Source organism: Clupea harengus, chromosome 8, assembly GCF_900700415.2.
Source record: "Clupea harengus chromosome 8, Ch_v2.0.2, whole genome shotgun sequence".
NCBI lineage: Eukaryota > Metazoa > Chordata > Actinopteri > Clupeiformes > Clupeidae > Clupea > Clupea harengus.
The window spans coordinates 22858907-22885827 of NC_045159.1; positions in this window are offsets into that span (position 1 = coordinate 22858907).

Consider the following 26921-nt stretch of genomic DNA (forward strand, 5'->3'; position numbering starts at 1 on the left):
TCCAGTATTTTTTTTTACCATCAAGTGGACAGAGATGTGTCGGAAGACTATTAACTTCCAGTAGTTTTCCCCTGTGCAAGTGTGCATGTGCCCCATGGAACTCTGGGAATACCCGATTGGCTGACCTGACCTCTCTGTGGCCCAGGTCTCGTGCATGCACAACAGGGTGCACAGCTGGAAGCTGCTGGTAAAAGTGACAACAAGAAAACAAATCATGGAGGACGTGAAACAGAAGCTGTCATCTGGAGAGTTCAAAACTGTAGTTAAAGAAGGGAAATCAACCGTTTGGAATTTTTTCTTCTTAGTAGTCCAAGCAGACTCTAATGATGCTGTTGGGTACGTCAAATGTAAAAAGTGTGGCGTTTTAATGATGTACGACAGTAAGCAGATGGGGAATTCCGCCCTGCAGCGCCATGTCGATAAAGGCTGCAAGACGACTGAAGATGCCGGTGGGCTTGTGCAAACGAGCATCGCCGCCTTCGCTACTAGTAGCACAAGAAGAATCCCACTCCAGGAGACAAAGAAAATTACGGAAAAATGCGTTGCATTCTGTTGCAAGGATCTAAGGTCATTTCGCTGCATTGAAGGAGAGGGGTTCCGTGAGTTGGCCCAGCAGCTGATTCATGTCGGTGCTGTCTATGGGCCAGTGGCAGCGCAGGACGTACTGCCTGACCCTACAACAGTGGCAAAAAAGGTTGGTGGCACAACTGAACGAAATAAATTAAGAGGTTAAAACGATCGGAATGACCACCGACATCTGGATAGAGGACTTCCACAAGTTAAGCTACATGGCAATCACTTGCCATTTCGTGACCCGAACCTTCAAGCTGGTGAGCAAAGTTCTCACAACAGCAGTGTTCCCACAAGAGGAGGCAAAGACGGGGGATAATATAAGGAGAGAGATACTCAGACTACTGACAGAGTATGGGCTGGATATGAGTCTTCTAAATAAAGTTGTGTGGGTGACAGACCAAGGCTCTAACATTATCAGTGCCCTCAGACCATACCACAGGCTCGACTGTCAAGATCACCTGTATAACACCGTGATGCGCTATGCCCTCGATCTTAAAGAATTGGCCAAAGAAGCCCCAACTGTTTTGGAAACAATTGAAGCTACGAAGGCATTGGTAAAATACGTCAAAAAGACAGGAATTGCAGCTTTGCTATCAAAAACGGTCAATCAAATGGGAGACACCCGATTTAGCACGGTCTATTTAACCCTAAACTCTGTCCGTTCAGTCTATCAGGAATTACTTCAAAAGCTTGAGGACCGTGCAGAGAGCTGGCGGATCGATGCTGTATGCCCAGACGTACTTCACTTTCTTGTCGGGTTCCTGCAAGCATTTTATGAGGCCCAGCGTGAACTTGAAGGAGACCAGTACTCCACAATAAACCTTGTGCTACTATGGTTTGAGCGACTGAAGCGCCACTGTGGTAAAAAGACGTCGGACACCCCCTATCAAGTCATTATTCGGGGGCGGCACCTCCATTGGATTTTGCGAAAGGTGGAAATAAAAGATCTTCACAGAATTGCAACTTTCCTTTGGCCTAAATACAGCCAGCTCCGAATGTGGTCTGCATCAGGGAGAGACGACCTTCACCTAGAGGTTCGCAGACAGCTCAGTGACCACCACACCGAGGAGGCGTCCACTGATCCAGGGGAAAGACCTGCGCCCAAGAAAGCTGCAGTATACTTTGAAGAGTGGGAAAATCAGCCTTTGGCAAATGCCGGGGATGAAGTAGAAGAATACTCCACTCATAATCACGTGATGCAGGATGATAGAGATGTCTTGGGCTGGTGGAGAGAACACCATGTAACTTACCCGAAGCTTGGTATCCTTGCCATACCCGCCAGCAGCAGCAGCAGCGAACGCAACTTCAGCGCTGCTGGAAGAACCATCGCTGAAGCCATCCACTGTTGATGCCATCCTCTTTCTCCACAACAACGTGGATTAAACCTCGAATGTTGGACAATGTACATAGTTTTGTGTAGTGAGTATTCTATTTATCTCCGTTTTTGCATTGTTTATAATTCAATTTCAACGTGCACGCTTGTGCGTTTAACAGCGCTTGTTTGTTTGAGCGAGTGAATTTATCTGCTGAGTTTAATAAAGGCAGGCTATTTATAAAAAAATGTACCTCTTTCTCCACAACAACGTGGATTAAACCTCAAAGTTTGGACAATGTACATAGTTTTGTGTCGTGTATTCTATTTCTCTCCGTTTTTGCATTGTTTACAATTTATTTTGAACATGCTCGTGCGTTTAACAGCGCGTGTTTGTTTGAGCGAGTATATTTATCTGTTGATGCCTGAGTTTAATAAAGGCAGGCTATTTATAAAAAAAAAACGTTCGTGCATGTGTCATTATTATGAACAGTTGAGGCATTGACTCCGTCGGGCTCGGGTCGGGTTCGGACAAAATAGTTTAATGGCTGCCGGACTCGGGTCAGACTCGGGCCCAACTCTATCGGACGCGGGCTGGGCTCGGACAGAAAAAGTCGGCCCGATCCATTCTCTAACACACACACAGTGGAGAGGGCTCTAAGAACGCACACACCCACACACATAGTGTAGAGGGCTCTAAGAACGCACACACCCACACACATAGTGGAGAGGGCTCTAAGACCACACACACAGTGGAGAGGGCTCTAAGAATGTGGAGATCGATGTCGACAAAGGGCAAGAAAGGGCAATTGCTGTCTTCACGCAAGTAAACTCTTTTGGATGGAACACACACACACACAGTCTGTCTAGCTCTCTCTCAGATACACACACAGTTTCAAACTCACCACTCTTCATCCTGTGTGTTTCATAGATACGAACAACTACACACACTCTCCCATCTCACACACAAAACCATATACACTATTCCTTCTATATACATTTTATACACACACACACACACTCCCTCTCTCTCTCTCTCTCACACACACAGACTCCTGAAGACTGGCGAATAAGTGTAAACTGTTGCTATCGACCTCTGACCCCTAAGCTGACCCCTGGGGCTGCAGTCTTCAGTGGGCTTCTGCAGCAGTGGATTGATTGATTACGGAGGGCAGCGCAGCAGATCAACCCAGACACTGGCCCTCGACCCGTCAGCCTGACCCGGTACGTCCTAGCCAGCTCTGATGTCTGACACACACACACACACCTCCGCTTATCACACGGAGAGAGAGGAGGGAGTCTGAGGAGAATCACACACACACACACACACACACACACACACATCTCTGAGACTGGGCACTGTAGAGCTGCTGAACATCTGGCTGGATAGTCTATGTGTGTGTGTGTTTGTGTGTGTGTGTGTGTGTGTGTGATGGCTCTGCATCATGGTCACCCATTAATGCTGTCCCTGACTTTAGGATGTTTTCTGTATTATTTTGGCATGGACGTCGTTCTCCTTCTCTCTCCTCCTCAGACGTTCTCCTCTCTCCTCCTCAGATGTTCTCCTTCTCAGACGTTCTCCTTCTCTCTCCTCCTCAGACGTTCTCCTTCACAGGAACAGAGTCCTCACCCCCCTCTCTGTCTCATCCCACAGGAACAGAGTCCTCACCCCCCTCTCTCTCTCTCATGCACTGGGGGTAGAGTCCTCGCCCCTCTCCTCTCTCGCTCTCTCTCAGGCACTAGAGGTAGAGTCCTCACCCCCCTCTCCTCTCTCTCTGTCTCAGCCACTGAGGGGTAGAGTCCTCGCCCCTCTCCTCTCTCTCTGTCTCAGGCACTGGGGGTAGAGTCCTCGCCCCCTCACCCCCCTCTCCTCTCTCTCTCTCAGCCACTGAGGGGTAGAGTCCTCACCCCCTCACCCCCCTCTGTCTCAGGCACTGAGGGGTAGAGTCCTCGCCCCTCTCCCCCTTACGCCCCTCTCTTTCTCTCAGCCACTGAGGGGTAGAATCATCACCCCCTCGCCCCCCTCTCTCTCTCTCAGCCACTGGGGGGTAGAGTCCTCGCCCCTCTCCTCTCTGTCTCAGCCACTGGCGACCTGGGGTACCTGTCGATAGCAATCACAGTAAAGGAACCCGTTTAATGGGGTACCTGTCGATAGCAATCACAGTAAAGGAACCCGTTTAATGGGGTACCTGTCAGTCACAGCAGAGGAACTTGTGAAACCAAAGCAAACTGAATTTTCTCACCGTAGGGTAGGCAATCTAGACATCATCATGAGGTCAAATTTTGAGCTAGAGCTGATCTCCGGGTTTTAGAACTGCCAAACAGGAACCTGTATGCACACATACACACACACACACACACACATACTTCTGTTTTTGAATGCTGGCTAGCTGGATTGGATTCTATCCAAACAGAGATAAAGTGGGGTGGCGGCAGGGAGAGCTTGGGAGAGACTGAGAGAATAGGTCAGGGATGGAGGGAGGGATGGAAAGAATGACAGACAGAGGAGAAGATGAGAAGTAAGTAGAGATGGATAGAGAGAGAGAGAGCAGGAAAGGAGGACAGAGGGAGGGAGAGAAGTAGAGTTTCTCCCCGCGTACCCCCTGAACCACTTCGCGTACCTCAGTTTGGGAACCGATGCAGTAAAGGAACCTGTTTAATGGGGTACCTGTTTAGCAAACACAGTAAAGGAACCCGTTTAATGGGGTACCTGTCTAGCAATCACAGCAAAGGAACCCGTTTAATGGGGTACCTGTTTAGCAATCACAGCAGAGGAACCCGTTTAATAGGGTACCTGTTTAGCAAACACAGTAAAGGAACCCGTTTAATGGGGTACCTGTCTAGCAATCACAGCAAAGGAACCCTTTTAATGGGGTACCTGTCTAGCAATCACAGCAGAGGAACCCGTTTAATGGGGTACCTGTCTAGAAATCACAGCAAAGGAACCCGTTTAATGGGGTACCTGTTTAGCAATCACAGCAGAGGAACCCGTTTAATAGGGTACCTGTTTAGCAAACACAGTAAAGGAACCCGTTTAATGGGGTACCTGTCTAGCAATCACAGCAAAAGAACCCTTTTAATGGGGTACCTGTCTAGCAATCACAGCAGAGGAACCCGTTTAATGGGGTACCTGTCTAGAAATCACAGCAAAGGAACCCGTTTAATGGGGTACCTGTCGATAGCAATCACAGTAAAGGAACCCGTTTAATGGGGTACCTGTCGATAGCAAACACAGTAAAGGAAACCGTTTAATGGGGTACCTGTTTAGCAATCACAGCAGAGGAACCCGTTTAATAGGGTACCTGTTTAGCAAACACAGTAAAGGAACCCGTTTAATGGGGTACCTGTCGATAGCAAACACCGTAAAGGAACCCGTTTAATGGGGTACCTGTCTAGCAATCACAGCCGAGGAACCCGTTTAATGGGGTACCTGTCTAGCAATCACAGTAAAGGAACCCATTTAATGGGGTACCTGTCAGTCACAGCAGAGGAACTTGTGAAACCAAAGCAAACAGAATTTTCTCACCGTAGGGTAGGCAATCTAGACATCATCATGAGGTCAAATTTTGAGCTAGAGCTGATCTCCGGGTTTTAGAACTGTCAAATGGCCCCCAAAACACACACATACACACACACACACACATACACTTACACACACACACACACATACTTCCGTTTTTGAATGCTGGCTAGCTGGATTGGATTCTATCCAAACAGAGATAAAGTGGGGTGGCGGCAGGGAGAGACTGAGAGAATAGGTCAGAGACGGAGGGAGGGATGGAAAGAATGACAGACAGAGGAGAAGATGAGAAGTAAGTAGAGATGGATAGAGAGAGAGAGAGCAGGAAAGGAGGACAGAGGGAGGGAGAGAAGTAGAGATGGATAGAGAGAGAGACAGAGGGAGAGAGAGAAGTAGAGATGGATAGAGAGAGAGACAGAGGGAGGGCGAGAGAGAAGTAGAGATGGATAGAGAGAGAGAGACAGAGGGAGGGCGAAAGAGAAGTAGAGAGGGATAGAGAGAGAGAGCAGGAAAGGAGGACAGAGGGAGGGCGAGAGAGAAGTAGAGATGGATAGAGAGAGAGACAGAGGGAGGGTGAGAGAGAAGTAGAGATGGATAGAGAGAGACAGAGGGAGGGTGAGAGAGAAGAAGAGATGGATAGAGAGAGAGACAGGGAGGGCGAGAGAGAAGTAGAGATGGATAGAGAGAGAGACAGAGAGCAGGAAAGGAGGACAGAGGGAAGGTGAGAGAGAAGTAGAGATGGATAGAGAGAGAGACAGAGGGAGAGAGAGAAGTAGAGATGGATAGAGAGAGAGACAGAGGGAGGGCGAGAGAGAAGTAGAGATGGATAGAGAGAGAGAGACAGAGGGAGGGCGAAAGAGAAGTAGAGAGGGATAGAGAGAGAGAGCAGGAAAGGAGGACAGAGGGAGGGTGAGAGAGAAGTAGAGATGGATAGAGAGAGAGACAGAGGGAGGGTGAGAGAGAAGTAGAGATGGATAGAGAGAGAGACAGAGGGAGGGTGAGAGAGAAGTAGAGATGGATAGAGAGAGACAGAGGGAGGGTGAGAGAGAAGTAGAGATGGATAGAGAGAGAGACAGAGGGAGGGTGAGAGAGAAGTAGAGATGGATAGAGAGAGAGACAGAGGGAGGGCGAGAGAGAAGTAGAGATGGATAGAGAGAGACAGGGAGGGCGAGAGAGAAGTAGAGATGGATAGAGAGAGAGACAGAGGGAGGGCGAGAGAGAAGTAGAGATGGATAGAGAGAGAGACAGAGGGAGGGCGAGAGAGAAGTAGAGATGGATAGAGAGAGAGACAGAGGGAGGGTGAGAGAGAAGTAGAGATGGATAGAGAGAGAGAGACAGAGGGAGGGCGAAAGAGAAGTAGAGAGGGATAGAGAGAGAGAGCAGGAAAGGAGGACAGAGGGAGGGTGAGAGAGAAGTAGAGATGGATAGAGAGAGAGACAGAGGGAGGGTGAGAGAGAAGTAGAGATGGATAGAGAGAGACAGAGGGAGGGTGAGAGAGAAGTAGAGATGGATAGAGAGAGAGACAGAGGGAGGGTGAGAGAGAAGTAGAGATGGATAGAGAGAGAGACAGAGGGAGGGCGAGAGAGAAGTAGAGATGGATAGAGAGAGACAGAGGGAGGGCGAGAGAGAAGTAGAGATGGATAGAGAGAGAGACAGAGGGAGGGCGAGAGAGAAGTAGAGATGGATAGAGAGAGAGAGACAGAGGGAGGGCGAAAGAGAAGTAGAGAGGGATAGAGAGAGAGAGCAGGAAAGGAGGACAGAGGGAGGGTGAGAGAGAAGTAGAGATGGATAGAGAGAGACAGAGGGAGGGTGAGAGAGAAGAAGAGATGGATAGAGAGAGAGACAGAGGGAGGGCGAGAGAGAAGTAGAGATGGATAGAGAGAGAGACAGAGGGAGGGCGAGAGAGAAGTAGAGATGGATAGAGAGAGAGACAGAGAGCAGGAAAGGAGGACAGAGGGAAGGCGAGAGAGAAGTAGAGATGGATAGAGAGAGAGACAGAGGGAGGGCGAGAGAGAAGTAGAGATGGATAGAGAGAGAGACAGAGGGAGGGCGAGAGAGAAGTAGAGATGGATAGAGAGAGAGACAGAGGGAGGGCGAGAGAGAAGTAGAGATGGATAGAGAGAGACAGAGGGAGGGCGAGAGAGAAGTAGAGATGGATAGAGAGAGAGAGACAGAGGGAGGGCGAAAGAGAAGTAGAGAGGGATAGAGAGAGAGAGCAGGAAAGGAGGACAGAGGGAGGGTGAGAGAGAAGTAGAGATGGATAGAGAGAGAGACAGAGGGAGGGTGAGAGAGAAGTAGAGATGGATAGAGAGAGACAGAGGGAGGGTGAGAGAGAAGTAGAGATGGATAGAGAGAGAGACAGAGGGAGGGTGAGAGAGAAGTAGAGATGGATAGAGAGAGAGACAGAGGAGGGCGAGAGAGAAGTAGAGATGGATAGAGAGAGACAGAGGGAGGGCGAGAGAGAAGTAGAGATGGATAGAGAGAGAGAGACAGAGGGAGGGCGAAAGAGAAGTAGAGAGGGATAGAGAGAGAGAGCAGGAAAGGAGGACAGAGGGAGGGTGAGAGAGAAGTAGAGATGGATAGAGAGAGAGACAGAGGGAGGGTGAGAGAGAAGTAGAGATGGATAGAGAGAGACAGAGGGAGGGTGAGAGAGAAGTAGAGATGGATAGAGAGAGAGACAGAGGGAGGGTGAGAGAGAAGTAGAGATGGATAGAGAGAGAGACAGAGGGAGGGCGAGAGAGAAGTAGAGATGGATAGAGAGAGACAGAGGGAGGGCGAGAGAGAAGTAGAGATGGATAGAGAGAGAGACAGAGGGAGGGCGAGAGAGAAGTAGAGATGGATAGAGAGAGAGAGACAGAGGGAGGGCGAAAGAGAAGTAGAGAGAGAGAGCAGGAAAGGAGGACAGAGGGAGGGTGAGAGAGAAGTAGAGATGGATAGAGAGAGAGACAGGGAGGGCGAGAGAGAAGTAGAGATGGATAGAGAGAGAGAGACAGAGGGAGGGCGAAAGAGAAGTAGAGAGGGATAGAGAGAGAGAGAGAGCAGGAAAGGAGGACAGAGGGAGGGCGAGAGAGAAGTAGAGATGGATAGAGAGAGACAGAGGGAGGGAGAGAAGTAGAGATGGATAGAGAGAGACAGAGGGAGGGAGAGAAGTAGAGATGGATAGAGAGAGACAGAGAGCAGGAAAGGTGGACAGACGGAGGGAGAGAGTGGTGAGAACTCCGGGAACGTTGTGATTTTAAAAATATTTGTTATTAAAAGCAGGCTGGATCTTACCACAGAGGCAGAGCGATTTACATATCAGCAGGTCCGTTTCTCTTTCTTTGTTTTTGGTCGTGAGCGGGTCGCCTGTCCAGAGCGAGCGCACACACACACACACACACACACACCGGTCCAGAGCGAGCCTAGTCCCATTCTCTGCTTTACATAAGCAAACACGCAGAGGAAACTCCTCAAACCGAGATAATGACTGCTCCAGTCTTGCCTCCTTTTTTGGCGCGAGCTCAGTCAGGCGGGGGAGCACGGAGAAAGGTATGTGGCTAAGAAAACAGCCTTCTTTCTTACCTACACAAACTCCCGATCGCTATCTGCCCAAAAACAGTAAGTGGGTTTATTTATCATAAAAACGACCCAGAGTTCTACGCAGAGGTCAGCGTGATCCCTGATATGTCTGTATGTCACAGAAATGCCACACTGTCTATCTCTCATAGGTCAGAAACGCCACATGGCCTGATCTCTGATAGGTCAGCGACAGCACACCGTCTGATCTTGCATGTGTAGCTCAGTGGGACAGATTCCAGAAGGTCACATGGACATCTTGTTTCTCCAGTGCTGACTGATGGCTTGAGCTACAGTGAATGACATGGGTCCCTCAGACGAAACTAGACGTCTTGAGGGCCGAAACACACCAAACACGTTTTTTAAAAACGGGACGCTAGCAAATGCATTGTTTCCTATGGTACGGCGCGCCTTGCGTGTGCGCCTTTTCTCCACCACGCGTTGCGTCTTTGTAGCGTTTTTTAGATGCGCTTAAAAGTTGAACTATTCTCAGCTTTCCAGCGCAAGGCGCGGAGGCGCACCGCTCATCAATGTCACACTCGGCCCAGGCAGGTTGCGCACGCAGCTCCGCTTCCTAAGCGCCGGGCAAAACAGCCTGGTGATCCTGCAAATGTTTTGCCCGCCGCACTTTGCCAAGGCGGTTTTGAAGCGTCTGCCGTTTTAAAAACGCGTTTGGTGTGTTTCAGCCCTGACTCTGTTCATGGGTCCCTCAGATGAAACTAGACGTCTTGACTCTTCTCATGGGTCCCTCAGAGGACACTCGACGTCTTGACTCTGTTCATGGGTCCCTCAGACGAAACTAGACGTCTTGACTCTGTGCGTGGGTCCCTCAGTCGAAACTAGACGTCTTGAATCTGCAGTGCATTCACCGTCTCATTCAGGCCACATAACGGGTCATTATTACTTTGCATTAGTTTATAAATTCACCAGTTCATAGACAGTCACTTGACAGAGGCTCGAGTAGCACGATCATGTTTAACATATACAGGCTGTGGTCTAAACCCAGATGGCGCCTTATTCAGGTTTCACAGCCGGCTGCTGTTTTGGGATACCTCTGCTATTACTTTGTTATAGCACAAACACAAATGACACCAATTCTTCTGATTACGACATGCTGGCCATCAGACCTAGTGGGTAGGCTTGCGGCATAGACCCTGTACTGTTTATAAACAGCATCATGATGACCCTGATGAAGACACTTGGGTGACCAAATCATTTCATTACATCAAATAAACCTCCTCACCAACTGACGTGTTTGATTACCTATCTGTCAGACCTAACACTACCTGTCAGTCACAGCAACAGCAGATCATAAGAGCAGGACCTGGTTCCCACACACTCATACTGTATACTGAGCAGAGACTCTGTGCACTGGTTAGAGGGATGGCCTCTGTACTGTTGATATTTTCTCTGAGATATGCAGGGCTGAACCTTTGGTGTGGGTGTGTGTGTGTGTGTGTGTGTGCGGGTCGATCTGTAAAATCCTGCAGAGGCTTTCCTCATCACAGAGAGAGTGACCTTTAAAACACTCAAATATCAATACATACACACACACATACACATACACAAACAAGAAAAACAAGCGCACACATTCTCTCAAACATGCACTGTACACACACTCAAACACACACTCACACACTCCAATCTAAAACTACACAGCAGGGGTCTTTCCACTGAGGGGTTTCAGTACCTGCCAAACACAAACATCAGAGCAAAGCCTCTCTCCTCTCTTGCCCCAGGAGGGCAACACCAGAGCAAATCAAACAATACATCAGCCAACGGACAGCGTTTCAGTTCGGCTGAAGAACTGAAGTGAGTGACCCCATGACCCCGAAGACAGCATCTCACCTCCGAGTGAACTGAAGTGGCCTGACCCCATGCAGATCACACCATACAGCACTGAAACAGCGAGGGCTCTGTAGGTAGGGGATACGGAGTAAAGTACCCACTTCCGGTTTCAATACGGATCCCAGCGGAAATACGTATGCCCTACCTACAGGCTCCACTCTCTCTGATCAAAGACCTTGAAGAGCCATGGGCAGAGGACACCTTCAAACACTTCATGAAAACCATGTTGTGGTATTTGGTGAAAAGCACGTACCACATGACCTTCCATATCAGTCCCAACAGAAGCAGGACAGACACACACAAACGCATGAGAGAGATGGGGGAGAGAAACGGAAAAAGTTGGGGGATGATGAAGAAAGAAAGGAAGCTAGAGAAAGAAAGAGAGAGGGAGAGACAGAGTAGAAAGAGAGTGGGAGAGAGAGAAGCAATTAAGTTGATTGAGATCATATCGATTATTCTGATTCAGAATAAACTCAAAATTAAAATGTATTAGTTCTGTGAAAATAACACTGATTATCTCCCCCATCTCTCTGCTAGGATTATCACTCAGGAGAATACAGTCTGTATCATTCATCACTGTAAGTAGTGAGGTACAGATGATGATGATTGTTATTTCAGCATTAAACTGAAGAGGAGCACAAGTTATGGAAGTAATTTGTTTTGTAAAGGTTATCTTCATTATCTGTACTCTCTTCTTAATGCTCATACCTTAGCCCACACACACACACACACACGCTCATGCACTCTTTCTTCCCACACACACACACGCGCATGCACTCTCTCTTCCCACACACACACACACACACGCCCATGCACTCTCTCTCTTCCCACACACACACACGCTCATGCACTCTCTTTTCCCACACACACATGCTCATGCACTCTCTCTCTTCCCACACACACACACATGCACATTAAGTGTTGCACAGAGCACTCGAATATTTATAATTATTTGTAACTATCAGCAGTCTACCATAACTAATTGTTAATCACATGATTTGTGTTAGAACGGTGAACTCTGTGGCATTATACCCATCACCTTGTAATAACTCTCAGGTTGTACACCAGCTCTCGCACACACACCCAGTATTCAGTTAGAGCGGAAGCATGGCAACAGCAGAAATAAATCGTTTTTTGATCAAACAGAAAATGGCAATGACTTTCATCGTGATAAAATAAACATACAGCAATTTTAAGCTGTGGACAGATTTCTCAAGGATGGCTCAAACAATGAGTGTGTTCATATGTGAGAGGTGAGTCTAGTGTGGATGTGTGTGTGAGTGTGTGTGTGTTCATATGTGAGAGCTGAGTCTAATGTGGATGTGTGTGTTCATATGTGAGTGTGTGTGTGTTCATATGTGAGAGGTGAGTCTATAGTGTGGATGTGGACAGGGAGGACAGACACAGGACACACACTGGACACACACTCCACACACTGGACACACACACACTGGACACACTGTGTTCATATGTGAGAGGTGAGTCTATAGTGTGGATGTGGACAGGGAGGACAGACACTGTGTGTTAGTCACATCTGCTGTCTATTCTTCTCTCAGAGTTCACTTTGTGTGCAATCTATGCTGGTTTGCTAAACTGAGATGGGCAGTATTTGAATTAAATCTATTTCAAATATGTATTGTAACAGGTTGCAGGGTGGGCAGTGCAGTAAACTGAGGAATCTGTCGGCAGGGGAGGTTAAAAGACAGTTTTAATTCAGAAAACTCAACACAAACAGGTACAACCAAGGGTTCTCTTCAAACAAAGGCAAAGGGAGGTTCTTCACACCCAACTCAAAAGTCCACCACAAAATGTTCCTTGTCCCTCTTCCTTCAGGGTTGTACAATAAACATAAAGTTCAGGTTACTTTCCTTGTCGGTTCTCAGTTCGTCCGTCTAGGTCCTTTCCGTCTTGGGGCTAGCCTTCCCCCTTCCGGATGCGGCTCAGCAAGCGTTTCAGCAAGCGTTTCAAAAAACACTTCACACGCACGTCAGGTGCTCTCAGTTCTCTCTCGTGGCTCTCTCTCACCCAACAGCTGGTGCGACAGGCTGTTGCACCTGTCTTGAATGCTCCTTCAATCAGGTGCCTTAAGCACCTACACCTGTTTGGGTCCTGCTGCATTCTGGGAGATGTAGTGCAAATGGCAGCCATCTTGTGGTGTGGCAGCTAGACCTCCACAGGAACACCACACCCCTCTGCTAGGAGGAGGCAGAGGAACAGAAGGAGACGGAGGAGCACAGGAGGCAGAAGAGCAGGAGGAGGCAGAGGAACAGGAGGCAGAGGAGCACAGGATGAGGCAGAGGAACAGGAGGAGGAGGCAGAGGAGCACAGCAGGAGGAGGCAGAAGAGCACAGGATGAGGAAGAGGAGCAGGAGGAGGCAGAAGAACACAGGAGGAGGCAGAGGAGCACAGGAGGAGGCAGAAGAGCAGGAGGAGGCAGAGGAACAGGAGGAGGCAGAGGAACAGGAGGAGGCAGAGGAGCAGGAGGAGGCAGAGGAACACAGGAGGAGGCAGAGGAACAGGAGGAGGCAGAGGAGCAGGAGGAGGCAGAGGAACACAGGAGGAGGCAGAGGAACAGGAGGAGGCAGAGGAGCAGGAGGAGGCAGAGGAACACAGGAGGAGGCAGAGGAACAGGAGGAGGCAGAGGAGCAGGAAGAGGCAGAGGAGCACATGAGGAGGCAGGGGAGCACAGGATCTTTCACACATTACACTAGATCCAGAGGGGGAAGTGTGTGTCAGAGTGTGTCATCATCCCCCCCACATCAGGTGTGCCACACACACACGCACACACACACACACACACACACACACACACACACACACACACACACACTGAGTTTGGTTTCAACCACTGATGCCAAAAAGCAATTAGAGCCAATCCAGCTCTCTCTAGGCTGACTCATTCATCAATGGCAGAGGGCTCCGTCCTATGGGATGCCTCTGGCAGACGGAAGTGTGCTGAAATACTCCAACATCGGCCAACAATCATTATTGTTTTAATTACACGTATTTATTACACATTTCCCCCTTACTCCTGCTCCAAAGGAAATGTGTGTTACATATGTTCTTGTGAAATGCAGTTTTCAGAATTGTAATTCAAGCACTAGCCAGTTATAAACTGCTCATGAGTTATAAACTGCTCATGCTGTATCTTTGACAGCAGACCAAAGCACAGGACCCATCACAATGTAACCCCCAGGAATATCAATCAATAACTGATGGTCCAACGTCACAATGTAATCCCCAGGAATATCAATCAATAACTGATGGCCCAACGTCACAATGTAACCCCAGGAATATCAATCAATAACTGATGCTCTAACAGGAATATCAATCAATAACTGATGGTCCAACGTCACAATGTAATCCCCAGGAATATCAATCAATAACTGATGGTCCAACGTCACAATGTAATCCCGAGGAATATCAATCAATAACTGATGGTCTAACACCAATGTAATCCCCAGGAATATCAATCAATAACTGATGGTCCAACGTCACAATGTAATCCCCAGGAATATCAATCAATAACTGATGGTCCAACGTCACAATGTAATCCCCAGGAATATCAATCAATAACTGATGGTCTAACAGGAATATCAATCAATAACTGATGCTCTAACACCAATGTAACCTCAGGAATATCAATCAATAACTGATGCTCTAACACCAATTTCAGGTTGATTTTTAACCTTTCAGTACAAAATAAAACACATAAAGATAATGTATGTATTTTCAAAGTATAAATTAAATCATAATAAATCCATTTTCTGACACCAGGAATTTTGTATTTTATTTGCACACATTACCTGAGCATGTATTTGTCTTTGTAATAAGATAATATTTAATGTATTTTTGTCCATCTCCGATAAAATGTTTCCCCAAACCTATGCTATCAGATATCTCTATGCATATTTGGGCTTGTTCAAGTCGGAATGATATTCTGCACACAAACATTAATCTTATCTGTGTTTGAGTTAATTGTGTAAAATATTCTTCTCAAGGCTTTCAAATGGAAACTTTTTTACCTCAGAATAATGATCAGGTTCTGTCTCATAAAGTGACCCACAGTAGCTGATGTGGACTTTGGGCTTTTTACTTTTTACTAGTCCAAGTGTTGGTCCCTGACACACAGACACACACACACACACACACAAACAGACACACACACAGACACAAACAGACACACACACACACACACACACAAACAGACACACACACACAAACAGACACACAAACAGACACACACAAACATACACACACACAGACACACACAAACAGACACACACACACAAACAGACACACAAACAGACACACACACACAAACAGACACACAAACAGACACACACAAACATACACACACACAGACACACACAAACAGACACACACACACACAAACAGACACAGACACACACACACAAACAGACACACACACACACAAACAGACACACAGACACACACACTTGCACACACAGGGACTTTCCCAGTCAGAGGTAATGAATATGTTCAGGATCTAAGTCTGCCATTACAGCCGCATCCTCAGATGACCTCATCAGAAAAATGGGAATGTGTGTGTGTGTCTGTGTGAATATGCGTAAGTGCCTCTGTGTGTGTGAGTGTGTGTGTGTGTTCAGAGTGTCTCTGAGTACTTGTGGGTGCATCTGTGAATGTGGGTTTGTGTGTTTGTACATTCATCTGTGTACTCGGGTGTCTGCGTGTGTGTGTGTGTGTGTGTGCGCAGGGGTGTACTCCGCATGTGTGTGCTGACTCAGTGTGATATCACACAGATGAGCCTTTTGAGGCATTTGCAGGTGATGTGTTTGGTGTGTGTGTGTGCATGCAGGTGATGTGAGTGTTTGGTGTGTGTGTGTGTGTGTGTATAACAGTCCATGTAAAGCCTGTGACTCCACTGCAGTATTCTAGTTTAGCCCCTCTCTCTTACACACACACACACACACACACACACAATTAGTTGTCTCCTCATCTCTGCCACTTTACCCCCACATCTATGTGATTTAAACACCATTAACTCAGGGGGCAGTGCAGTCTGTAAAGTGTGTGTGTGTGTGTGTCTATGTGATTGTGGGTGTGTGTGAGAAAGAGAGACGGAGTGACAGTGTTTGTGTGGGTGTGTCTATGTGTGTGTGTGTGCGTACATGCATGCCTGTGAGTGTGCGTGTGTGTGTGTGTGTGCGCATACATGTCTGTGAGTGTGTGTGTGTGTGTGCATGTCTGTGAGTGTGTGTGTGTATGTGCGCGTTCATGTCTGTGAGTGTGTGTGTGTGTGTGTGTGTATTTGTGTGTTAGTACCCCCATTCCGCCTCTCCCTCTTTTTGTTCTGTGAATAAATCACACTCTGGCTCCGATCGATGAGTTGGATTGTGGGTAGCTCATGTGCGGCGTGTGTGTGTGTGCAGGTGATGTGAGTGGTGAGTGTTTGGTGTGTGTGTGTGTGCAGGTGATATGAGTGGTGTGTGTGTTTGGTGTGTGTGTGTGTGTGTGCAGGTGATGTGAGTGTTTGGTGTGTGTGTGTGTGTTTGGTGTGTGTGTGTGTGCAGGTGATGTGAGTGTTTGGTGTGTGTGTGTGTGTGTGCAGGTGATGTGAGTTGTGAGTGTTTGGTGTATGTGTGTTGAAGAATAAGATCCTTTGTGTCCGCCTATAGATAAAAACTGAGTGTTTTCACGTGAGCTTTCGAATGCTCTCACAATTAATATGTATGGCTATTCGACACACTTATCTAAAAACCAGGCTAGTTCGGATCATCATGTCATACTGTTCTTCTCCCTATAGAGTGTGTTTCAGCCCCAAATACAACAAGGAGTCACAGTCACCTTTATTGTATTATTTTCCTGAAATGGAAAAGCAGACAGTCTTACCCATTCACACCAGCCGTCCCAAGTCGATGTTTCTTCAAGAGGTCTCGGCTTCTTGCGGATGACCTGTTTGTTTCACGATCTGGGGTCGTGGCTGGGATACTAAGGCAAGAAGGCCATGTTTTTCGGGGGTAGCTCAGTCCATAGGAAAGACACAGACGCGGCTCTTGGTGTTAATAAAGTTGACCTTTTGTTTTTATTGTCAAAGAGGTAGAAAGTTACAAAGAAATAAAAAAGGTTTTCTAAGCACGCAAGCTAAGGCAAAATAAGAAAAGAATACAGAAGATTCTATCAAGACAAAGACTGAAGACTCTCGCAAGACTACTCTGACTACTAAGACTCTCGAACACAAACTGCATTCGCCTTTTAAATCCCTCTCACATGCATACACGTTCTAAACCACCTCCCTTTTTCATGACACTTCTTAGCAACATATGTTCATCTCTGACTCATGTGTCACCTCCTCGCAGGCCCAGAGGCCCCTTCCTGCCCCCTCCACCATTGCACAATGTACAGCACAGTGAAGTTTGCAAACTCTCTCAAAGTACACATTGTTCTGCTTTACATTCTCGTTGGTTAAGCACATTTCATATTTCACGCATTTCTCAGCAAGCATATATGGATATAGGTTTGTGTAAGCATAACTCAAGCAATTTACACACACAGTTATTTAGCATGTTTCACACCACATATTAGGAGAGCACACAGTGGTTATATCATTGCAAGACATGACTCAAGCATCATTCAGCAAAGCACAAATAGTATATATGTTTATCAATCATTATTAATTGCATACGGGTTGCAGGTCCACTCTCATGAGCCATATTCATCAGTGTGTGTGTGTGTGTGTGCAGGTGATGTGAGTTGTGAGTGTTTGGTGTGTGTGTGTGTGTTTGGTGTGAACTGGATGTAGTGCTCGTTTATCTCGCTCGTATTTGCATGAGAATACCCAGGCCAGTCACAGCACACTCTTATCTCAATGGGCTTCTGCACTGAAGCGTTTGTGCTGAATGCACTGAAACATTTAGCCTCCGTCTGTAGTAATGGAACACTGAAGAGTGTGTGTGTGTGTACTGTGTGTGTACTGTGTGTGTACTGTGTGTGTGTGTGTGTGTGTACTGTGTGTGTGTGTGTGTGTGTGTGTGTACTGTGTGTGTGTGTGTGTGTGTGTGTGTACTGTGTGTGTGTGTGTGTGTGTGTGTGTATAACAGTCCATGTAAAGCCTGTGACTCCACTGCAGTATTCTAGTTTACTCCCTCTCTCTTACACACACACACACACATACACACAATTATTTGTCTCCTCATCTCTGCCACTTTACCCCCACCTCTATGTGATTTAAACACCATTAACTCAGGGGGCAGTGCAGTCTGTAAAGTGTGTGTGTGTGTCTATGTGATTGTGGGTGTGTGTGAGAAAGAGAGACGGAGTGACAGTGTTTGTGTGGGTGTGTCTATGTGTGTGTGTGTGCGTACATGCATGCCTGTGTGTGTGTGTGTGCGTTCATGTCTGTGAGTGTGCGTGTGTATTTGTGTGTTAGTACCCCCATTCCGCCTCTCCCAAACACTTTGCACTTGGCCTCTCCCTCTTTTTGTTCTGTGAATAAATCACACTCTGGCTCCGATCGATGAGTTGGATTGTGGGTAGCTCATGTGCGGCGTCGGACTGCACTTCTGCTCCCCCCAACATTACACACCTCATCGGGATTAATGGCTGTGTTTATAGCTAGCCATTAGCGCAGGGGAGGCTGCTAGCAGAGCGGCTTTTTTATGAATCTACGCTGGGATAATGTGGAACAGCCCATCTGATGAATGAAAGGGAGGATCTGGTCCAACCCCCTGTGATCAAACTCAGTTTGGGGAATTAGAATCCATCGCGGAGTAAAACAGACCTGACAGCTCATTCAGTAGCTTCTCTCAACAGCCTGTCTATTTATGCTAATGCTAGGCCGCATTTGTTAGCGTCGTCGCTTCACTTTTTTTCCTCCGCAGTTCAGTGCCATCTGAAAGCTGCCGGGTGGTTTGGAAGAGAGGGTGAGAGAGAGAGGGGGGGAGAGAGAGAGGGAGAGTGTAAATCACAGAGGAAAAAAAAAATCAATGTCTTCATTAGCATCACTCCGATGAAGCTGTGTTTTCACACATCTAACACAGACGACTAGCCTTTGAGCCATTCAGGCTAATTAGCGAACATCTGCACGCATCACAGAGTTGTTATTATTTGAGCAGTTATCACCGGGGCGCTGGGCTTGACACAGACAGGCAGTACAGTAGAAATCACTCCCGTGTGTGTGCGCTGGGCTTGACGTCTCTTGCATTCAAATCCACACTGACACTACAATACAGACAGCCTGGACAGAGGGGGAGAGATGGGAAACTCAAGCTAGAAAGCCTGTTGGCTTTGAGGTGTTAGTGTGTGTGTGTGTGTGTGTGTGTGTGTGGCAGATGTCTTAGAGATAGAGCACAAAAGGCAGTACAGCTTTAACACACACAGGTTAAACCCTTTCCTTTGAGCACACACACGCACACACCCGCTGTCTTTATTTCTGACACATCTGCTTCAGCAGTGTGTCCTTGAGACTGCCAGGTGTGTGTGTGTGTGTGTGTGTGTGTGTGTGTGTTTATGTGTCCTTGAGACTGCCAGGTGTGTGTGTGCAGCTTTCTGTCTCTTTGGAGGAGTTGTTTTCAAAAAAGAGAAAGCCTGAGCTTTTAACACAGAGATACACACACACACACACACACACACACACATTTCAACTATTATCCAGTAAGCGTCTTATCCCACCTATACTGGGCCTTTAGAGGGCCCACGCTGTCACCAGTCCTTCAGGAGCTGTGTGTGTGTGTGTGTGTGTGTGTGTGTCTGTGTCTGTGTCTGTGTCTGTGTCTGTGTGTGTGTGTGTGTGTCTGTGTGTGTGTGTGTGTGTGTGTGTGTGTGTGTCCATTACTATGCATGGCGTTCCACAGCACCGCAGGAGGAGACAGGTGTGGGGTTCAACAAAGACTCTCACAGGAGAGGAGGAGAGCAGAGGAGGAATGAGAGAACAACAGGAATGAGAGAACGACAGAAAAGAGGAGGAATGGGAGAACAACAGGAAAGAGGATGAGGAATGAGAGAACAACAGAAAAGAGGAGGATGAATGAGAGAACAACAGGAATGAGAGAACGACAGAAAAGAGGAGGAATGGGAGAACAACAGGAAAGAGGATGAGGAATGAGAGAACAACAGAAAAGAGGAGGATGAATGAGAGAACAACAGGAATGAGAGAACGACAGAAAAGAGGAGGAATGGGAGAACAACAGGAAAGAGGATGAGGAATGAGAGAACAACAGGAAAGAGGAGGATGAATGAGAGAACGACAAGAAAGAGGATGAGGAATGAGAGAACAACAGGAAAGAGGATGAATGAGAGAACGACAGAAAAGAGGAGGATGAATGAGAGAACAACAGGAATGAGAGAACAACAAGAAAGAGGAGGAGGAATGAGAGAACAACAGGAAATAGGACGATGAATGAGAGAACGACAGGAAAGAGAAGGAGGGCTTTGAGGAGGAGAGGAGAGAAGCCAGAAGGAGAAGAGAGCTTCAAACGTGTGGTCAGAGTAAACTATGTTACTACACATGGTGCGTGTTCAGAGTAAACTATGTTACTACACACACACACACACACACTACACATGGTGTGTTCAGAGTAAACTATGTTAATACACATGGTGTGGTCAGACAGTAAACTATGTTAATACACATGGTGTGTTCAGAGTAAACTATGTTACTACACATTGGTGGAGTTTCTTAGGCCGACACTCTTCTAGACAAAGGACCACGAGGCGAATCAAAGGTTTCTGGAGGTGTATTTCAAGGTGCTCCTGCAGGGAGTCAATTCCACATCGAGTAGAGGCAGGCAAAGACTAAAGAGCCTCACAGTGTTACAGTATATATACACAAGTCAATAATGGGAGTTTACAGTGGGGTCAAGGGTCAACATTGGGGATGTTTCTTACAGGTCAAAGTTGGGAAGGGGAGGTGACCTTCTTACGGAAGGTTCCGGAACACGCACACAACGCCAAAATGGTGGACAATAGATGTGTATTACCCCACCTGGGGCAGGGGGAGGGGATGTCTGCTAGGGCTTTAAACAAAGGTGTATCAATGCACATGGCACACACACACATACACACACACAGGAGAACATGCTTGCAATGCAATGTAAGTCTATAAATTAATGGCAATATCAATTTCCATCAGTCCCCTATTTGAATATGTAAATATTCACATCTTAAGACTATAACATACAGCTACCACAGGTGCATGAGACTCCCCTCTGCCATGTCCACACCTATGCAATGTTTCTACGCTGGGGATTTGACCCAGAGGCAATGGCCTGAGCAGTAACTGGCTTGGAGGGGATGGTGGTGACTTTAATACAGAGACATTCCATTGTCTTATAGAACGCTAAGATAACTGTGATAGCCAGGAAGATGCTCACCAGTCCGGATACCAGTTTTGCCCATATTCCCCCAGAGGTACTCCCTGAGAACATGTAGGAGAGGTCCCACCCGTGGAGACAGGTAGCAGAGGTGATTTGCCAACCCCTGGCTACTGGGGTGGCAATGGATACCGTGCAAATAAGACTATTGCTCTGGGTATCACTTGAGAAGGGGCAGTTATTTAAATTGGTGCGCTGCGGGCAGGTTGTTTGTCTGAGCGCTAGCTGCACACGGTAGCTGAACTTCCCCTGTGGCGTGAAGTGACTCACTACATGGGTTCTGGTGTGGTTGAAGTGAGGAGGTAGAAGCCTATTATTAACGTAATTCCTCACCATGTGTATAATAGCCGCCTGTTTCCCAGTACCACCATCATGGTATGTGGTGGCAGGGGGAGCATAGCAACTTGTGTCTTTAAATTGTGTTGCTAAATTGGCCCAATTGGTGGAGTGCCAGTCTCCAAGGTTATATGGGACGGGCATCAGTGTGGGTGATTGGGAACCTGAGGGCATGTTCTGGCAGATCCAACAGTTAGTATAATTTAAGCTCTCTGCGTAGTCAACCATCATCCCAAGAGCCAAGTTTTCATGGTAGCTATGAGCATAGGCAGGGAGGAGTGCCAAAAGCAACAGACATAAGGGATAATTACTATGGTATTCCATGGCTGACCAGACGTCAAATAAATTAAATATTTGGAAACAAAGGGAGTGAAATAGATGTGGGGAATGTGTCAGACCCCCTGCATTAAATGGAGGCAAATAATCGCGTCTCTTTTGGGGGTTGGTCACAAAAAGGATGTTAGCCCTCTCTCTCACAGGCAGAAGCGAAACCTCGGTTCTTTTTGAGGGGAAATTCTTCTGCAGCTCTGTGTTGCAGCAGCTCTTATGTTAAGCTGTGAATGATAGTTGCGCATCCACCAACCCAATTTACCAAAATATACCCTTTCCCTGCACAGACTACTATATTGACATATATGAGCCTAAACATTCAAGGGCAATTCAGTTCATGGAGTGGTAATGCAGGCAATGTCCAGATTGGAGAAGGGGTCGAAGGAAGTCCGTGGTTGATGGTAGGACCTCGTGTAACCGCGCCTTGGGTGCGACTGGGATGGTCAGGGGGTGTTGGTAGAATCCTCCTGGTCTGTGATGTGCTCTCGGGACCCAGATGATGAGGATGGGGTCGTTGCAGCAGCCTGGGTGCGACTGGCGGTCAGGAGGTGATGGTAGGATCCTCCTGGTCTGCGATGCGCTCTCGGGACCCAGATGATGGGGATGGGGTCGGTGCAGCAGCCTGGGTGCATCCACGTCCGGACAGTATCTGAGGAGACAGGAAACACGTGACAGTATGCGCAGCAGAGGCATTTGGCAGAGCAGAGCACTGGTTGACACAGGCAGATTCACAGGGTAATACAGTACATTTCACAATAGACACAGACAACCCATGGGACATGAACATAACGACGAGCATGGCCATACCAGACCTACTTACACATCAGGTATGACCGTCATAAGTAGTAAGTTAGTACAAACATGCAACATTTAACATTTAGCCGGCGGTTAGTCAGGCAATCTCTTGGTCTGGGAAAGATGGTACCATTTAAATGTTGACTTCCCTGTGTCCACTAACACAGATGTGGCCAACATTACTGGGAAAGGTCCCTTAAATTTTGCTTGGAGAGGCTTAAGCACGCCAATGTTCTGGACCATTACTTTATCACCAATGTTAGCTTTGTATTGACATTCCAGATCAAATTGATTTTTATCATCTGTTCTATGCTGGAAGGCAAAAGCTTTGAAGTGGTCATTTTGGAGGGTTACAGACAACAATTTCAGATACTGAGTCAACATGTCTCTGTAAGGACCCGAAGTACCTTCACCAGGGGGGGTTGGGGCGTCGTATGGCAGGGGCATGGCTCTTCCCATACAAATCTCAAATGGGGACAATCCTAAAGTTTTAACTGGTGTGCATCGCATTGCCATGAGAACAATGGGCAAATACTGGAACCAACTTCCTCCATGATCACAGAGCTGGGCTTTAAGGCGCAATTTTAATTCCCGATTCCGGTTCTCAACCATACCACTTGATTGTGGGTGATAGGCAATGTGGAATTTCTGTTTGACACCAAGTTGCCGCATCGCCTCTTTCATGATTGACCCAGTGAAGTGTGTTCCCTGGTCAGAATCTATGGAGAGTGGTATGCCCCACCTAGGAAAGATGTCCCTCATTAAGATTTTTGCCGTGGCTTTTGCTGTCGCAGATTTTACTGGCCAGGCCTCTACCCAACGAGAGAATTTGTCGACAATGACAAGCACATACGTATACCCCCCACTAGGTGGCAACGGTCCAATAAAGTCTATCTGTAGGTGTGTAAATGGTCCTATGGGACGTTCTGAATGACCCATAGGGATTTTGGATCGTCTGTTAAGGGGCTTAACCTTTAAGCATGTTACACAACGATTACAGATAACCTGACAGTCTTTTACAAGTGTGTCCCAAAACCATGTCTTTCGAATTAAATCAGCAGTAACTTTTGCTCCGTGGTGTCCCAACTCGTGGTAGATTTGCACCAGTGTTGACCTGTATGAGAGAGGGGAAATAACTTTTTCATTCAATCTCCATAAACCATCCTCGCCACACACTGGGTTACCTTCCCACTGTTGAATTTCACTCACATCGTCTGACGTGTACATTTCTTTTAAAACAGTTAATGGAGCTGTCTGTGCTGGAGCCAATGCAGCAACGCCTAAGCTGACAGCTCCTTTTGCAGCTGCTTTCGCTGCTATGTCTGCTCGATCATTTCCCTCTTGTTCCTTGCTACTCACTGTGCTATGTGCGGTGGTTTTACATACAGCCAATTTGTTTGGCGGAACCTGTGTAAGCAATTCCATGAGAGTCGTGATTTTGCTGGCGTGACTAATCGGTGTTTGTGTCGTTGTCAAGTATCCCCTCTTTTTCCAAACCGGGCCATATGAATGAACTGTGTGGAAAACATATGCGCTGTCAGTAAAAATCGTGGTCGGCGCTTGTTGTTCTATCCCCCATTGGATTGCATTCACCATTGCCACAAGTTCGGCCACCTGGGCGCTACCCGTGGGCAAAGCACCAGACAGTATAACTGCTTTGTCATCCGTTAAAGCCCATCCCGTGTATCTCTTATCCCCCTCGCAAAAGCTAGATCCGTCCACGAAAACGTGGCGGGAGTGAGGCACTGGCTCGTCGCTAACGTGATGGTCTTTAGATATTATCAGCCAATCTGTGCACTCGTGCGGCTCACCTTGGGAGATGACGCCCATAGCAGGGTTGTAACGTGTGTCTGACTCCACCGTGATGTGGGAAGACAGGAGAGCTGTCTCCCATCGAGCCCGACGTTGCATCGAGATGGTTTTAATGGAGGTGTTTGTCAGTAGCTGAATAAATTTGTGCGGGGTGTGCAAAACAATGGCCGAATAACCCACCAATGGTTCCACAATCTTCATGGCCCATTCAGCACAATCTAAAGCCATTAGACAGGGTGCTTGGCCCAATATCGTGTGTGGTATGAGGGTGGAGAAATACCCAATTGTTCCGTGCCCTCCGCAGGCTTGGGGCTGCCCGAGCACTGCGCTATAGCCATGTGAACCTACATGACTCCAAAGGTGGAACGGTTTACTCAGATCAGGGTGTTTGAGAGCGGGGGTAGAAGCCAACGATGATTTAAGCAATGTGAACGCCTCCTCCATTTCAGGAGTCCAACTAAGGCGGACAGACCCTGCAAGGCCACCTTTAAGAGACTCATTGAGAGGCTTTGCGATGTCACTAAACTCGGGAATGTATTGACGGTTGTAATTCAATAAGCCTAGAACAGAGCGCAACCCTGAAACAGTCGTGGGTTTAGGCAATTTACAAATAGCTTCAATTCGTTCTGGCAATGGGGCTCGACCATGGCTACCGATTCGCTGACCTAAGAAAGTAATTTCAGATAACCCAATCTGTGCTTTGCGGAGATTGAGTTTGAATCCCGCGATCGTCAATGCCTTCAAGAGTCGGATTAGAGTTGCCACATGATGCACTTTGTTTGGGGATGCTATCAATAAATCATCACAATATTGTAGGATACAAGAAGGTGCACACGAATTAACAACACTAGCCACTGATTCCGCGACTACCTGATGGAAGAGGGAGGGGCTATCGCAGTAGCCCTGGGGCAGGCGCGTCAAGCTGTACTGGGTGTCACCAATCGTAAAGGCAAATCTGGGGACCGATTCAGGAGTAATAGGCACAGAATAAAAACCATTAGATATATCTAAGGCTGAAAACATAACATGGTGGGGACCTAGACTTGTTAAAATCGTGGAGGGATTTGCTACAAGCGGTGTCATTTTGGCGGTGACGGCATTCAAAGCTGTGTAGTCAATTGTCAGGCGGTATGACCCGTCTGGTTTCTTGACCGGCCATATAGGGCTGTTCGTGGGAGAGGAACAACGTATGACAACACCCTGTTGCTCCAGTTCCTTAACGATTTGAGCAGCAGCAGTCTGAGCCTCCCGCTTCAGAGGATATTGTCTTACTGGGCTATGCATGGGGCCATTTACATCAAGTGGCGTAATCTTGTCACAATGTCCAACATCAGTCTTAGTCTGTGCCCAGAGGGTATCAGGGAAATGTGTGACTATCAAAGTGTGAATGGGGGATGGGGCTGGAGCGCTCACCGATGCCACGCTTTGATTGCCCTTTCCTATATGGAGGGGGAGGGCACGCGCAAAGAGAGGGGAATCAATTTCATGTACATCAAGCAAAATCTTAGCTTCAATTTGATGGAGAATATCAATACCTATAATAGACCCCTCTTGGCAGGGCCCAACCCAAAATTGAACCCAGATAGGCGGATCTTGAGGCGTAAACTGTAAGGAGATGGGGACTGATTTTCTGTATGCTGTGACCTGTCCATTAAACCCGGTTAAATTGAGTGTTTCGTTAATCGTGGGTAGGGGGTTACATGTAACGCTAACTGATGCCCCGGTGTCCACGAGAAAATTGTTCTCCTCACCTCCGAGGAGAGCTGGAATGTGGGGGCGGGCATCTAATAGCATCTCTGAAGCAGAGGCCACTAATTGCTATGCTGACTGATCTTTACCGTTCATAGCAGCGAAGAATTCGCGCATTTGCTCCATGAGCTTAGCATCTCTGTTGAATTCCGGTCTACGGTTTGTGTGACCTCTGTTGAAATCTGGTCTACGGTGTGTGTGACGCTTGGGGCCGTCTCCAGATTGCTTATTAGGACATTTGTCCGCCCAGTGCCCCTCCTGTTTGCACCCATAGCAGTGTCCCGGAGGAGGAGGGCCATGCGATGTGTTGTCTGCGGGAGTCAACATGGCAGCAGAGCATGTGAAATGTGTGTATGGATTAGGGGCGCTGTCTGTCGTGCCCTCTATCGCAGCTATGCGTCTGGCGGACACTTTTTGGTAATCCCTTTTCTCAGTTAAACTGATATCAACTCGCTGCCCCCACTGTTTGAAGTCAAGCCACCTGTTGATGGGGGGTAATGTGTTAAAGTATAGAGTCTTAAGTTCAGAATTAAGACCAGAAACTGCAGTATGGATCATCACATCAGAATCCAGGGTCACAGTCCAATCGCCCTTCACCTCACAGTAATGTCTATGGCGATCTTCAAAACGTTTAACATAATCAAAGAAAGGTTCTTTCTCAGCATGCCTGACCGCATATAAATCCACAAAGCTAGCAAACCCATTTCCAAGCAATTCTTGTACATCATCTTTGAAATCT